Source organism: Protopterus annectens, chromosome 5.part0 (assembly GCF_019279795.1).
Source record: "Protopterus annectens isolate FY-2018-M chromosome 5.part0, PAN1.0, whole genome shotgun sequence".
NCBI classification, from domain to species: Eukaryota; Metazoa; Chordata; order Ceratodontiformes; family Protopteridae; genus Protopterus; species Protopterus annectens.
In genome coordinates, this window is record NC_056735.1 from 933,614,707 (window position 1) to 933,633,148 (window position 18,442).

Sequence of the window (18,442 nt, forward strand, 5' to 3'; positions counted from 1 at the left end):
TATTTCATTAGTAGCGGTTTGCTTCCACATTACTTTGGGATTTGCTGGGTGTATCTGTAGATTTTTGAATATGATCTCTCAATTATTTATTTATTTATTGTTTGATGACAGGGGAAGTCCACTGGGCCAAGAAGAGCCCGTTTTCAGTGGAGGCCCCTCTACTCACACCACAGGCAGGGTTTTACCAGTGGGAGTAGCATTGTTGAATTGCTCATTCTACTTTACACACAGACGGAATGTAGTCCCATGTTGGGACCTCTAAAAATTGGAAAGCGCAAATGGCCGTATTCCATAACCGAAGGAAACACACGTATGTGCAAATATACATGGTGGGAGACCCTGTGAATACACGAGGTGGGACAAAATGTGTGTATGGCCCAAAACGCTCTGGAGAGGGCAATGTGTAAAGGTGTGCCATGGCTGCGATAACAAGTGGATAATGGATGTTATGCATGTAAATTCAACACAGGTGGGGTGGAGGAACTATGAGTATGCAGTTATGGATCCAGGCATGCCAGGGTTGGATGGCCCAGTTCTAATGGACCGCCCCGTGGAGGTCAGCTAGTTCATAATAGGTATATATGCATACACACATGCAGACAACAATATGTTGAAGTACAATTTCTGTAACACATGCATTCCATTTGTTGACATAAATAATAGGAATGTGCACATACAAACATCGACAGTAGATGGAATAACAGGCTGTGCAGAAGAGGGACAAGTCGAATCACACTGTATCACATTCCAATTACCATCGGTAATCCGTACATGAACATATCATGACATCTGTCCACTGTATAACGTGCTAAATACCGATTACAAGATAACTGGAGTGAAGTGTTGGTGTTATAATGAATAAGGCACTAGTATGCTGGTGAAGCATATATAAACACCATTACGCATGGGTAAGTGCATATGAGCAGGGAATGTATTGACACACAGATGTATATACATATGTATAAACATATATATATATATATATATATATATATATATATATATATATATATATATATATATATATATATATATATATATATATATATATAAATATATATATATATATATATATATGTATATATATATATATATATATGTAGAGACGTATATATATATATATATGTATATATATATATATATATATATATATATATATATATATATATATATAGACAACAAGATATGAATATACATGTATGCATACATATGCAGATATATTTGTATATATTAATGTAAATATATATATATATATATATATATATATATATATATATATATATATATATATATATATATATATATTACAGTAAATATACATATGTATATACCTAGGTTATGTTACCCAGCAGTTACGGGTAACATATGTTCAGACTGGGCATATGTTGTTGGGAGGTCCAATCAACAAACGTCTACCTCCCACCCCCACCCCCCAGCTAGGCCGGTGAGACATACAGACACGCAATAAAGGTAAATACAACACTGCTTCCCAGACCACCGGCAGGAAACTGCCAGTGGGAGAGATCTACAAGGTCTACACTTTAAACATGGACAGCAACGTTCCTTGTGGGACAGCAATAATTTTGTTCTTCCAGGCAATGCCAGTAAAGTCTACTGTGACCAGGATGTAGCTGTACACAGAACAGTAGGTTGTGCAAGCCTGATAACACATGGGTTGACAGAACGTATGATATCCCGACACGGGGAGAGTGGCCAGTGTGTAGGGGTGTGTTCATACCCCACCTGCACCCACCTGTGCCCACAGTAAGGATGAGTGCTCTAGAGTAGTGGCAGGTAGGGGAACTATGGGTATGCGATTATGGGCCTAGGCATGCAGGTGTTGGCTGGAAGACACATATCAGGACCACCCCGTGGATGTAAGTAATATTCCAATGTGGGTATAGCAGACACCCATACCTCCCATACCTTAAGAGCACATCTACTGGATAGTCCGTAAACCATTGGGGGAACACATAGGGACCATATCATTGAACTGTCCCCGATTACCAGGGACGTCCGTGATTACGAATCAAAATCTAACACAGTCCCAACTAAACCCTCCTAGAACTAGTCATATTAGGAGGAAAGGTGGCGGAATACACGTAATGAATAATGACAACATGTAAGAGTCCTAAACAGCATGTACCTCAGACAATGTGTATGACTACATATGTGCTCTGGGTCCATCAATGTGTCAGGTTAATAGCACCAACCTTCTAAATGTGTCCCTGAGGTTGTTATGCAGTGTTCTTGATTCAGTGGTCATTCTTCCCCATTCGTATGAGAGGTCTGCTAGTGAGAGAAAGCGCATGATCCGTCAACTACCTTAGAAAGATGATAGAATAATAGGGTTGGGGTTACCACCTGTCCACCTTTTTGAGGGACACTCCCCTTTGGGCAGTCGTGTCCTGCAAAATAAATGTAATTATGGCAAATGTCCTGTGATTTAGGGCAAAGATTTCCCATATTGTCTGTAGTAGTTGCATTAAACAATTATTTTGTACCTGAAACACCTAAATGTTATAAGAAACAGTATAAGCAACTATAATGCTACAAGAATAACCTTTTATTTAGGCAAAACAGTGAAGTACTCTCCTTTCTACTGGCTTTGGGTATGTGTTGCCCTGCAAAGTCTGACGTCTCTACATACAGGTCCTATAGGGTTGCCACCTTTCCAAATGGCCAAAGTGGGACATGTTCTGCAGAAATGTCAGACTTTCCAGGACAAAACATACCTACAGCCATGCATAGTACAGAATTATACTTATTTGCACAAATAAAAGCTTAGTCTAGTAACATTTGAATTGCTTATGCTACTTCACATAACATATAGAAGTTTCATATATAAAATAACTGTTTTATGCAACTATTAATGAAATGTAGAATATAATAATGTCCTGTAATCAGGACATTTGCTATGTCTTGATTATTTTCACAGGATGCAGCTGCCTAAAGAGGGACTGTCCCTCGCAAAGTGGAACAGGTGGTAACCCTAAGGTCCCACCTTGGCTAATTGAAAAGGTGGCAAACCTATAATAGGTATGCAGCAGCATGACTCGGCTGACGGATGTGGCTCCCACAACCCAACTACTTGTCTGTATTGAAGATTCTCGGTTCCCATGTATCAGCCAGTCAGGAGCAGATTGTATGAGGAACACACAAATAATATGATTAATTCACTGTACAGGCCGCTGATTCCGTACAATCGAACGCCATGCCATCACCTAATGGGCATCCATTCCAGATACTGTAGTCATGTAGTCCGATGTAATAGGCATCACAAGGTGGGAGCAGATTGTATGAGGAACACACAATTTATATGATTAATTCACTGGACAGGCCGCTGATTCCGTACAGTTGAATGCCATGCCATCGCCTAATGGGCAGCCATTCCCGATAATGTAGTCATGTAGTCCGATGTGATAGGCATCAGAAGGTGGGAGCAGATTGTATGAGGAGCACACAGATATGACTGATTCACTGGACAGGCTGCTGATTCCGTACAGTTGAACGCCATGCCGTTGCCTAATGGGCAGCCATTCCCGATACTGTAGTCATATAATCTGATGTAATAGGCATCACAAAGTAATATTGTGGTCCTCGCTCCCACCCAGGGGTGTGAGTGACAGATGCAGGCACCAATGTCAGTGCATTTGCAAGTGTGGGAGCGAGCGGGTGTAAGCGTGTTTGGCTACTAGTATGCGAGTATTGCACTGGTAAAGCAATGTAGAGGCTAACCGAGTGTAAGAGGCTGTAACCAGCGGTCATCAGTGCTTAACACAGTGCAAACTCACACACACCTGCTCCCAACTGCTTTAATGTGCCGTACTCCCTCCATATCCAATGGGCTTGTTCTGTCCTGCAACCAAATAAACGCCCCTTGCAAGGGTCAGAACCAGGACCCTACGCACACAGCTAATGTGTATTACCAATACGCCATGGCAGATATACAGACAACGGACCATACCACAAACATATCTTACAGCGCAGTCATTCAACAGTATAGGAATGTATCCCATCATGTAGATGTATATGTGAGTGTTTATGTCCAGCATATCGGTACATACATATATAGAGAGATGCATCAGGAACATACCATGTGGCAGCAAAGCATTACAAATGAATGAAACGGGAAACACTAGAGATGCCTGTATTATGTAGTGGTGTTGCTCTATGTGATCTCAAGACTCCCTCAGACAGACATGTGTCAGTCATACAAGCAAATAGTTGTACATTGGCCGTATACATCACTGTGCATGTAATGTACATTAACACAACAGTACCTTTCCAATCATTATGTATGAACAGTACTCTTGCAAGGTGCTGTGTGCAATATCATCATCATGATAAAGGTAAATGGGGTAACCATAGAGGGACTGGTAGTGTTGTGTGTACAATGGGGTCATCCTCATCAAGGACCATGTAGGAGTGATGTGCATGCCGAGGGACAGGGGTTAGGATAACAGGAGTATGTTATGATGCATATTACAAGGGTTTCATGTGTCCAGTGGGCACATGTGTGTAATGGACAGCTATGTATAGGACAGATGTTGTCCTAGGAGCCGATTGGCCTTATGTTTCCGTAGGTGAGGGTCAGATGTTGGGGAAGGAGTGTAGGTATGACTGTGGGGGATAGGTAGGATCACAGAAAAGACAGCATACAGGGTTGCTATATGACACATTTGGGGGGATACACCCCGGACGGGGATGGGTGTTCGGTATTCACAAGCCCATGGGAACAGTGGGACGGAGGTCCCCAGCCATGGGCAACTGCCACTGCACCTACACAGCTGCAAAGGAAGTAGTGCTGAGGGCTGTCCAGGAGGGGCAGTATCACCCTGTAAATGTGACACTCCACCCTTGAGCTGGCATATTTGGCTTTGGAACCATTTAGAGAGCCACTAATGCAACACATCCGAGACCGCACAACAGCAGACATGTGTCTGTCTGGTCCCGCTCTCAGAGGGGACATGATCCATCCTCAGTGGTGGTACCATCAGAAGGTGGTGCAAAGCCAACAGAGGTTGATGTCTATGGCTCGGCCCCAGATGTGCTAGTGCCATGGTCAGCTGAAGTGGGACAGGAGGTTCTTCCGGGACCTCCCAACCCATTCAGCCTATGGTGTTGCATTTTAAACCCACATATGGCTTAGTGATAGACAACAGCATACAGGATTACCTATGACAGTATGCATAGATATCACCAGCAACCCAACACAACAGATGGTATACATTTGCAGAGGGAGCACAACATATACATATATACTGCATGCCATCTATACAATGTGTAGTAAACGTGTGACTGCAACTATGAACAGTTGCCCATTATTGGCTTGTCACTGGATACCCCAGACAGTGTCTGTCATACCACTGTCTCATGTGACACATGTCCAGTCAGGGATGTGATGGCAGTAACACATCCCTATCATAATGTACTGTCTGCAATCCTCACACCATGCTTCTGCTGTGCACAGATGTGTGTTCAGTGTGTAACGCAGGAAACAAATGGTTGCACACACTGACCAGTTCACAGATTGCCCTACAGATGGGGGTCCCTCATGAACAGAGTACTGTCATGTCTGTATTATAACATGCAGAATAGCCATTACCACACACATGTTAAACAGGCAGTAGTCTCAATGCAGCGTAGCTACACTTACATGCTATAGTCATGTGTGGCACATCATTCTCCTGTCTTTAGGCTATTTCCCACTGTGGAAAATGATTGAGGTACATCCAGCTATCATCTGTGATGCCGTGTCAGAACACCACATCCAGGTACCACTCACAATGACTGTCATGGCCAAATAACAACATGTTTCCCTAGATAGTGTACTGTGTTTATCATGCGGATGGCTATGGGAACACCATCACAGCTGTACCACATGCAATCAGCTAGAGGAGGACTGCAATAGGTGCAGAGGCCATCACCTGACCATGTCCATCACTTACAATACACATGCTGCTACTGTGCAAGTGTACTCCTTCACATCCACCAGAGAGTGTGTGGGTGGGACAAGCAAAGTACACCAGGAAAGGGCTTGGAGACTTAACCATAAGCATCATCTGCCACACGCCGAACAGAACAGGGGTCAAACCCCTGACTGACTACTCATTACTATTACATGTGCATGACATTACTGCATGTGCCACAAAGGCGACATGTTGCTGTGCTGTAAGAACATATAAGTGTGTAGGTGAGTGACATCTGCAACAGAGATATAGTAGACATACATTAGGTGTGGCACACATGGCTGTCAATGTGAATGGATGCCATTGTCACCACAACCACACTCTCTAATGGACATGCATTGACACCTTTTCCAGGGCCACAAATACACAACGTAACTACTTAGTTTGCCACACTGCAGTAATGCACAGGACCATATGCACCACAGGGGATATCTGGAGGTTCTATGGGCTAGGGCATGTGAAAGTGCTTGACATCTGTTGGTATGCCAATGAGAGTTATACTGGGAGTGACTGTGGTTGGGAGCATCACAACCCACATATAGACACAGGGTGCCAGTACTGGCATGCAGGTATGCATTGCTTCATGGGTGTGTAGTGGCTGGCTGTGCAAGATGGCTGTACAAGGCTGGGTGAGAGGTAATACTTGGCATTGTGTCACCCAACAATGGTGTGCAGTGCAGGGGTGTAGTGTCTGCAAAGTCCCACACAGATGGGTACTGCATTATCTGGCCTGACATCCTGGTTACCATTGTGTATGGCCATAGATTTGCAATGCATGCCATGTCTGTGTTTGATAGTCCTTCACATGGACATTGCCTGGGATGTGCATGTCCCACAATACTGTACAGTGACATGTACAGGTGTACCTGGTTTGGCAGACACATGTTGTGTACACAGCCTGTTATCCCCCAATATGCCAATACTGGCCTGGTGTGGCGAAACCTGCTTATAGTGAGCAGGTCGACCCTGCACCTGCATGGATAGTATGATACAGGTATTCCGTGCTGTCAGTAGCATGGGTCCATACAGGGCACATGTGTACAGCATTGTCTGGCCTCTGTGGACCACATTTGATGGCACCACATATGTTTCAGGCATTCAGTATGGAACATAGTGAAGGCACAATGTCCGCATATATGTGCCTATTGTACCGCTGTACAGGGTGCCATGTCCTCTGCAGGCCACTGCATTCACACCATGCCTACTATCTGTCATCAATGTGCATGGTACTAGCAACATAGCGGGATACCCTAGGCAAGTTTTTTTGTGCATGGCACATGGGTGCGGGACATATACCGGGTACTAGTAGGGCTGCATACTTTGTTCACCAAGCCTTTTGCCAGATGTACGGGTATGGCTTGCCAACACAGTCCTGTGGCTGACTGATAGCTGTACTCCTCGTGAGGTGGCCAATATGTCATAAGACAGATACCATATAGGAAAACTACAAAATCAACTCCCAAACATGTCCACTGGTAAGACAATCATGGTCACCTCTACACAGGCTCTGACAGACAAACACACACTTGCCATGTCCTGTATACAAACCCCTACCATATCACACTGCAGCAATATGCATTTAGGGCATGCGCTATGGCGAATACTGGGTTGTGGCATGCCTACAGGTGTATATCTAGGTGGGTGACAACAGCAAAAATGACAAAGGTGGTCATGCGATTTATATAGAAAGTGCATAATCTACAAAGCACTGTACTTGTCTCATGCAGGCAGACACACACACACACACACACACACACACACACACACACACACACACACACACACACACAAACACTTGGCATGTCTGGGATTACAACACCAACCTAACTACATTATTACACTACAGCATTACGCAGTTAGAGAATGCGCTACCGAGATTACTGGAACACAGCACTCCCAGATGTGTATTTGTAGATGAGTGACATAATCAGCCTTGCCAAAGGTGGGTATAAGAATTGTATGGAGTGTGAGCAGTCTAAAAGCATTACTCAGTCCTCAGGCAGACAGTGACAAACACACAACAGACATGCACACGGCAAGTCTGGGATTAGAACACTGACCTAACTACATTATTACACTACAGCATTACGCAATTACAGAACAAGCTACTGAGATTACTGGGGCACAGCACTCCCAGAGGTGTATTTGTAGATGGGTGACATCATCAGCCTTACCAAAGGTGGGTATAAGAAATGTATGGAGTGTGAGCAGTCTAAAAGCATTATTCAGTCCTCAGGCAGATGGACACACACACACACACGGCAAGTCTGGGATTAGAACACTGACCTAACTACTTTATTACACTACAGCATTACACAGTTACAGAACGCACTACTGAGATTACTGAAACACAGCACTCCCAGAGGTGTATTTGTAGGTGGGTGACATCATCAGCCTTGCCAAAGGTGGGTATAAGAAATGTAAGGAGTGTGAGCAGTCTAAAAGCATTACTCAGTTTTCAGGCAGACGGGGACACACACACACACACACACACACACACACACACACACACACACACACACACACGGCCAGTCTGGGATTAGAACACCAACCTAATTACTTTATTACACTACAGCATTACACAGTTACAGAACACGCTACTGAGATTACTGGGACACAGCACTCCCAGAGGTGTATTTGTAGGTGGGTGACATCATCAGCCTTGCCAAAGGTGGGTATAAGAAATGTAAGGAGTGTGAGCAGTCTAAAAGCATTACTCAGTCCTTAGGCAGATGGGGACACACACACACGGCAAGTCTGGGATTAGAACACCAACCTAACTACTTTATTACACTACAGCATTACAGAGTTACAGTACACTCTACCAAGATTATTGGGACACAGCACTCCCAGAGGTGTATTTGTAGGTGGGTGACATCATCAGCCTTGCCAAAGGTGGGTATAAGAAATGTAAGGAGTGTGAGCAGTCTAAAAGCATTACTCAGTCCTCAGGCAGACGGACACACACACACACACACATATACACGGCAGGTCTGGGATTAGAACACCGCCCTAACTACTTTATTACACTACAGCATTACACAGTTACAGAACACGCTAACGAGATTACTGGGACACAGCACTCCCAGAGGTGTATCTGTAGGTGGGTGTCATCATCGGCCCTGCCAAAGGTGGGTATACAAATTGTATGGAGTTTGAGCAGTCTAAAAGCAATTTACAGTCCTCTGGCAAATGGGAACAGACATATACACACACACACCAGTGGTGGGAACGGAACACCTGCCTACTTAGAGATCACTATTACAATACTACATACTTACAAGTCGTGCCACACAGACTACACATTTCAAGGCTGTCATTATGACCTTCTAGGAATGCGGACATCAACAGGGATGCTGGCAGTTAAGATGTACATACCTGTGAACCTGTGTGTTTAAAGTAGGAATCCATCCTGATCTGGAGTATGCCCATCTGTGGAATGGATGACTACTACCACTATACAGGGTTACAATGGCTATGCCCATACACAGAGTCACATAACCGACACAAGGTGTCACTGGGCATGCTCACACACTTAGTAGCACAGGGCTGTTCAGAATGCACTATGTGTCCATCTACACAAGGTTATACTGGGCATGCTCATACACTTAGTAGCACAAGGTTGACTGGGATGCACTCTGATTCTAAACACGGAAGGCCACAGTGGCCATGCTATTACAGGTAGATGTAAAGAACACATTGCAATGGGCTCTGGTATTAGTAGTTGTCATTGTTAGCAGGAACACTGCTCTACATATATTTGACACTGGTCTTTTACACAACATCTGCTGCTGTCCATCACCTTAGATGTACCATCCTATACCAAGCACAATATCACCACTCGCAGTGATGTCTTGCTAAGAGGGGAAACTGCTTGACCAATACAATGAGCCTTGCTAGAGGTTGCAACTGCTTGAACAACACAATGAGCCAATGTCCTGCTGTAAGTATGAGGTTGTCCAGTGTTTGTCATTCTGGGATGACATGGCTGACAGTTGACAAGCCTTTGACACATATCACATGCATCCATGATTCAAGGGAGTGGGGATAATACCCAAGTCGCATCCGCCTATACAGTGCCATTTCAAGGCAAATGTCCTAAACACAGGATAACACCCTGACACCTACAGGACAACTGCATTGTTTTCTTATGCTAACCAGTGCTAGATGTGTAGCATCCATAATCACAGCTGATCACTGTAGATCCAACAATGGGGAGTACTGACATCTGTGCAGTGAGGAACACCTGTCTGATGGCTCTGTAGTGCACAATAGCACTACCACCATATACCTCAGAACCAGACATGTGGGCCATAACACAGGTATGGACTGCTCCAGGTGGTGGTTTCCCACATACATAGAGGCCACTCACATGTATTGACTGGTACCCCCATGAAAGGCATCACAGAAGAGTCATGTGCAGGACACAGTGTCACATGCTGCATTCTAGGATGTAAACCTCAGACACCACCATGCCCTCGGACCACCAACACGCATCCATACATGTTGTAGGACATATAAGAGTACACCACCATGTGACCCTTGACCAGTGGACTGTACCAAGCTCTACACCAACTGTAAAGAGTACCCATGTACTGACACAGTTGCATCATGTATTATGCAATGCAATGATACCACTGTCTGTAACCAGGTCAGCTGTACACATACCAGGGACCCTCGGTACTTTCCAGCATTAGCAGATGACTGATGCTGTACACCAGTACACACCCTCATGTATGGATATGACATACATGTACCTGCCCTGGGTATGTACATGCCACACACACACACACACACACACACACACACACACACACACACACATGTAAATAGCATAGCTGTTGTTGTCCTTTGTACAAACAGGTGGCTACAGCCATTACACACATGAACATGGAATATAGGTCCATGGCTGCTGAATGCTAACAGTACATAAGGTGTGATATCAATGTTGACAGAGGTAACATTCCCTCTGTACCGGTCACCCATTACACCTATCATATCATACAACAGTCCATGTGTCATGTATGTCGTTACACATGTCCACCAATTGCAATGCATACAAACATGCCAAAATGACAGGATTGTAGGACCTACAGATATGTACATGTAGTGATGTGTGTTCAGATAATATGCATGTACAGTTGCTGATGTATGCAGGTGATGTATATCCTAGTACATCATGTAGTTGCAATGCAGCCTCAACATTGCCAACTGTATATGGTGATATGCTGAATGTATGGAAAGATGTACCTCAGGTATGGACAGATGTGTGGAAATAACTAAGTGGTGGGGCATCTTTGCAGATGGATGTTTGCTGAGGACAGCTCACAGATGTGTCACAAGTGGTCCTACAATAACCTGTGTAACTGGTAAGCAATGGTTTCATTAATTGAAGGACATAACACACAACTTAGACAGTGGTCAGGGTGACAGCGAAGGTAAATCACTTGACACCTGTTAACAGTTAAGACGTCCCGTGTGCATATATCAGCACTGTTGCCAAAGGAAGTGTCACTACAGTTTGTAATGTGTGCAGTACTGCTGTAAGTCTGTCATACATATCATGAGCTAGGCAGGTCTTTGATTCACAGTACTGGCATGTGTGGTTGTGTGTGTGTCCATATATGTCACGTATGGTGGGAATACATCTCAATTGTTACTCTCCTGTACACTAGTGTACACATCTGTACAGACTGCAATGTAGAAAGCAGGACATAGGCAGGGGCGTGTATCTCACACATGTGAGGTATCTGTATGTGTGTGACATAGGTGTATTCAACACTGAATGCCACAGTGTGTGTGTATGTATGTGTGTGTGTGTGTATGTATGGCTGTCTGGTCCCTGGAGTGAGGATGTATGTTATTATACTGAACTGATAAGACCCCTGCCCCCATCCAGGCAATGCATTCTACTATCCGTGTTGATGTCCCTGATCTTATGCCATACTCACTACCTGTACATGTGTATTCTCTATGGCATGTCATTTAGGTGCACAGTACTGTAATGATGATTTGCACATGGGCAGGGGTCCTCACCTCACCAGTAGCAACTGTGTGCAAGCGTGTGTTACTGTGTCAGTGAATCCGTGAGTGTGTGGGTGTGTTACTGTGTCACTGAATACATGTGTGTCAATACCTGAGTGTGTGGGTGCAGTTGTGTGTTGGCATCCTGTCATGGGAACATGCATTACTGATTCCCAATGAGGCATCACACTTCCCACTGGCCTCTACCCTTGTAATCAGCTAGACCACTCTCTTACCTCACCACTCCATGTAACTGTACCTGTGATGTCACCCTTTACGGATGTCATGTCTGTAGCCACAGTAGCTTAATACACAGCTATCATGCTCTTGGATCAGTAGACTTGTTTGGAACATGGGACAGTCTCACTGTTATGTGGCAGCTACACTGTGCATGCTGGTATATTCATACATACCTGTGAGTAGTCCACATTCACATATGGGACACTAACTGCAAACACTGACATCCACTGGCACGTGCAATTAGACCTAAAGGAGGACAGCAGAACATCATGACCAACATGCAGTTACTGTTACTGTTGTTACACAAGACACATACTGTTAACAGTATGAAATGCATTGTACACCTGTAGTACATAGTATGTCTGCTGCCTGTCAACAGTACTCAACAATTGTAAACTACACTTATCTTCCTAGTCTGTTCACCATATGCATCAGACCATATGAGTATGTCCCTGCACCAATGGTGTGGATGTCAGGGATGCGGCACAGGCATCATCATATGCACAGGGAGATAATGTTTGCCAAAAGCCTAGGCTGCACCATTGGATGACATCATGTGTGTGGGTTAGGGCCTTTGATCTAATTGGGTGTGTGTGGATGTTATTCATGTGTGTGTTGCGGTGCCCTACATATGTTTCCAGTGTGTGCGTGTATGTATGCATACAGTTCTGCCATGTGTCTGGCCTACACAGGGGTATTTGTGACAGCTGCAGATTGTACAGGCCAGGTTTTTCTGTTCACGGTGTCCGGCCACGGACATGTGACCTGTACCTGCCAGGGGTTGCACGGGCACTACCAGGCAGAGGTGCAGATTAGGTACTGTCTGATGTCACTTGTCCACTGGAACCATGTCTCTGTTGGGACCATCCTGGGCCACATGAACATGGCCTGCTGTGTCTTGGTGTGGACAGCACAGCACCAGATGCACTGCTGCTTCTACCACCACTATGGGAGCGAACATGTGAGGTAGCTCATACATGTAGACCTGAAACAAGTGATGTAGCAGGCCTATGTCCACATGCCTGATGCCTCACTCCTACCAGATGTTCCAACACAGACAGCTCATGCTCGCGGATTGTCATGCCATGGTCAAGGACTCCAACCATGTCACCCAACCGTCTATCCAAAGCTTCAGCAATCTGCTGTTGAGCATTTACCATTCACTGGATGTTGTTGTTTAAAGAATGGACAGCAGCCCTCTGAAGCCTCTGATCTTCTCTGTTGTGCCATTCAGCACGTGCCTGTGCCTCCATTACAGCCTGAAACATGTGTCTGGTGACACCAGCTGCTGCATTCTGTCTTGCAGGAGCATGTTGGCCAGAGGTCCTCCTACGAGCAGCACTGGCCACGTGCCTGTGTGGGGCACCACCAGTCAGTTGGCTGACACCATGGTGTGCAGGCACACCTTCCATAGCTCCCACACTTTCCTGTTCCAAGCTACCATACGCCAACTGTCCTTCCTCTATGGCCACTGATGATAGGATATGTGCAGGCATGGGATCTGTGTGCGGAGATGAGGGGGATATAGCTGGATATGTGCAGGCATGGGATCTGTGTGCGGAGATGAGGGGGATATAGCTGGAATAACAACCAAGGGCACAGTTTCAGCCCCTGATAACTCTGCCTGTGCCTCAATCATACATTTATCATCACTGCTAGAGTCTGTGGGGACACTAACATCAGATGTACCACAGGAGGGCAACGCACCTACATCACCTGTGAGGGCAGACAAGAACTGTACATTACAATCTATACAATAGACACACACACACACACACACACACACACACACACACACACACACACACACACACACATGATACGGCAGACAGCATGCAGTGCAGACAATAATAGTGGTAGTTATCATACATCCCTGGGTTGTACACAACAGCATGCATGTGTCATAGCAGACGGCATGCAAATTACACAATCATAGTAGTAGTTAGCATACACCATGTAGACCAGCACATGTTAACAGTACACCTGCTTGATGTGTGGCATATGACCTTGACAATCACATGTAGTATGACGTGATCTGCTGATGTGTGCAATGACATGCATACATGTTTAACACAATGGTGTCCTGTCAAATATACAGTGAGGTAATGGTGTCCAAATGCAGTGTTGTGTGTCCGCCCTACAGATATACTGCACATTTAGCTGATTTGCATGGCCATTGCAGGGAATCATGAGGCATCTCTATTGCTATACAGTGTGAGTTACAGACACAGTTCATAGCCATGACTGTGTTCAGATACAATACATATATACTGTGGAATGTGACCCATGTCACTGAGGTGTATACACACTAAACCATGATGTGGAAGTTGTGACACAGGTCACTGAAGGGTGTACGGATGACACCCTTGCACATCTGCAACCATATTGCTGCTGCCTGGCAACTATGGCCAGGCATGGCGAACACATCGGTACACCATGTCCCACATAACATCTGTGTACCACACGCACACACACACACACACACACACACACACACACACACACACACACACACACACACACACAAGGAGCAAGTATGACATTGATGTCTGACACCAGCAAGGGGAATGTACTGTATCTGTGGGCTTATGTGGATACTGTACAGGTGACTGCTGTCATGTTGTGACACCATCAAGATGTTCAACACATCTTATGTGGTGGATTAATCTCATGCCTACACAAGATGTGCACAAACCTGTAAGATATCTAGTGTTCCACATCTACAATATAACCATTACACAAAGGCCATAGTTGGACCATGTGTAGCCATTGTATGACAGGGTTTACACACATGCACATCAAGTCTACTGTGTGTGTTGCTTCATGTCTCTGGCCATCCTTCATGGCCATGTGTGTACATGTGTTGGCCAAATTATTGTGGCGGGTGTCTAGTTCACATGTCTGTGTTGTCCCATATGACATACACCCATAGATGTCATATGCTCCACTGACGACAGGGTTATGCAGACAAAGGGTGGTATGTGGGATATGTTTTCAGGTTAGTTAGGCAGTGTTGCAGCCAGGCCACTAGATGTTATGGACATGTCAAGATAGCACATCACATTGTATGACATTCATAGCAGGGCTATGATCCACACCACTGAATCCTGTGGGCTGGTCATACTCTAGCCCACTGTGTAGTACTGTTTGTATTCCCCACATGTGTAGTTCTGATCTGTAGTACATGTCTCTACAGTGATCGGCACCTCCACCATTGTATGCACAGCTGTCCACACATCTGGCAATGACAGTTTGTGAGGATTCATGTCAGTGAGGTGATTCACATAGTTTGCAAGTGTTGCACATGGGTAGGCATTGTTATGCATTGCAGGTCCGACCTGTATATTGTGACAGGACCATACATTATGTGTACATGTTGTAAATGGCCACATGGCAGATAGATCTGTGCATTATAATGCCTGATAAATAATAACAGTCTCACCTGCAATGGGCTGCTGTCACAGCGGAATGCCAGAGGTACCTAAATAAGAGTAAAACAGCAGTATGAGCATTATCCACGCCTGTATGATGGCTACAGGGTGCAATGTGCATGTTAACACATACAACAGTACATTAGACTATACTATGGTGTATGCACATGTGTGCATACACAGACTAGCATACTATAGTATGTGGCATGTGTGTATACATGCCTTGCATATGATGTTACATTGCATATTGTACAGTGACACATGCATCTATATGGAATATAGTTGTTATAGGTGCAGTACTGACTTACCAGGCAATTCCAAGCTCAGTGGTTGAGAGACACCCACCTCCACAATATCGGCTAAAGCGTGTGGATGTGGTTCCGCAGGTGTCCCCAGGTTGACCAGTAGCTCCTCGGTACGTGTGAGTGGGGGCTGGGTTGGTGGTCCACCACCTGCTGCACCTTGTTCCCTGGCGATTGCATTTGCATGCTGTTTCACCCGTCTAATGAGGTCTGTACAGTGTCTTCACACCTGCTGGTATGTGCGGTTGTGGCCACCCACATCATTAACCCTCCTGCAAAGTTCCATCCACAGGGCATCCCACTGCTGTGCATTCTGTGGCACATGGCTGAACAGGATATCATGACTGTCAATTAGGTATGGCATGAGGGCCTCATCCTCCAAGCAGGTAAAACCGGGTAGCCTTGCACGCGGCATACCTGGAAGACATAATGATGGAGACAGGTCACAGTAACTCACAGAGACATACAGAGCTACAGCTGAACATACATGTGTATCGCATTTATTACATTTAAATAGTTGTATTTGCAAATCTACATGACACTGACGTGTTTGTGTCACACATGTGACACATGGTGAGTGGATATTATCACCATATATGTGTGTGTGTCACCTGATTACATTGCTCATACTCCATGCGGATGCTGTCTTGATGTGGGCATGTCTGTTTGCCTGTACTGGTGTTCCTACCTAACAGCACATGGCCAGATGTGTCCACATTAATGCAGTCGACCTTGATGCTGTGTATATGTCACATATAAAGACTTACACTGCCTTAACAGACATGACCTGTGACCCTGCAGACTTGCTCACATAAGGTTTTACATGTATGTGTTCTGCCATATACATCTACATGGCACTGTACAGCAATTCAACATCCTACCATGTATCACCTGTGTTGCAGATGTGATGTACATGGGACACTGGCTAGCCAGATGGTATTTGCAGGGATGGATATCAACTATAGCATGTGCAGTCAAAGTCAACTAGTAGGCTATATGCCATGGGCCATGTATGAATCTAGGATGAAAGGTTACCTGGCAGTAGCCGACAGGCAGGTCTCTGGGGTCATGTGGAGCAGTGCCACATTACTGATCCACAGGGTTAATGATGCATTTACCATGCGGTCATCACACCATGTCTGAGAGGGGAGCGATGTGCAGCTTTGACGGACAGGAATGCATAGTATGGCAGGACTATGTAAAGTGTATGGGACAAGGATCTGTCCAGTATGTAGAAGGTGGATGTCCATGAAGTATGTGTTTGAGATCAGGATGTGTACATGTAGCATGTCCACCATCACTGGGCTGGGCATGGATGTATTCAGGGTATGCATCATGCTACATAGTGGAGATGGGGAATTGGAAGGCTGGTGTAGGCCATCTGCACATGGCCAATACCCCTTAAAGGAAATATGAGATCTGATATGGGTCACTTGAGTGTTGTGTATGGCTGGACAATGATCTCTATATTCATGGATGGCACCCTGTCATTATTAGGGTTGCCACATATGACTACCTGACAGATGTGGTGACGTAGCTATCACAGGAAAGACAACTGCCCAGCTGCATCCCTTACACACAAGTGTCCATTATGTTGATCGCTGCCTAGGTGGTAGTTCATGGGTACAGGGTTATTAACATAGGGGTGACAATGCAATATGTAGCTGTCAGATTGTGGCCATATGTCACACACACCTCACCCACAAAGCCCCTTCTGTATGTTGTCCACAACACTCTTGAGTCGGCTGTTGCTCCTAGGTCATAGTCATTCGCATACTTCAATAGGCAGATGCCTTCTGTTTGTCTGTGAAGTATGGACTACAATGAGGGGGAATACAATTCATTAACCCTGTCTTACTGTAGCTGCCACTGGTGTGATGAGCATGTATTATTCAGACACCTTCTGTAGTGTTGGTTCTGCCAGCAGTCCCATTGCAAAACACTCCTGTGACATAGGAATGTAGATCTAGTATACCGAGTGTGGGTGGAACACAGTATGGGTGATGATGTCCTATGATCTGGCAAGGTTATGATATGCAGCATGAAATCAACCTTACTGTCATCTACAGCTGTACTGCTGACATCAATTATTTGATCAATGTTCATGGCCTTTCAGACCAGACTCAGCAGGGTAGTAGTGCAGTACTTCCCATTATCAGTGGTGTCTCCCCCTTTGTTGGTTGTGATACCTGTTGGTGTGCACCATTCAGTGTGTACACAGCCTGACATGGAGCTATGTTTTACATGATGTGTACGTGGAGAGCATTTTGTTTTGCCATATGTGTATGATACAACTTGTGATGTGGACAGATCCCATGCAGCCTGAGTGCAGCTTGTACCTGCATAGTTGTGGGTACAGGGGCCCTGTGGTGTACATGGATATATGATTGCGTACCTGTTGGGGGGCAGTGTGTTTATGTTATCCAAGACCCTATCTGAATTGCTTATTCATGCTCAGCACTTGTTCAGAACT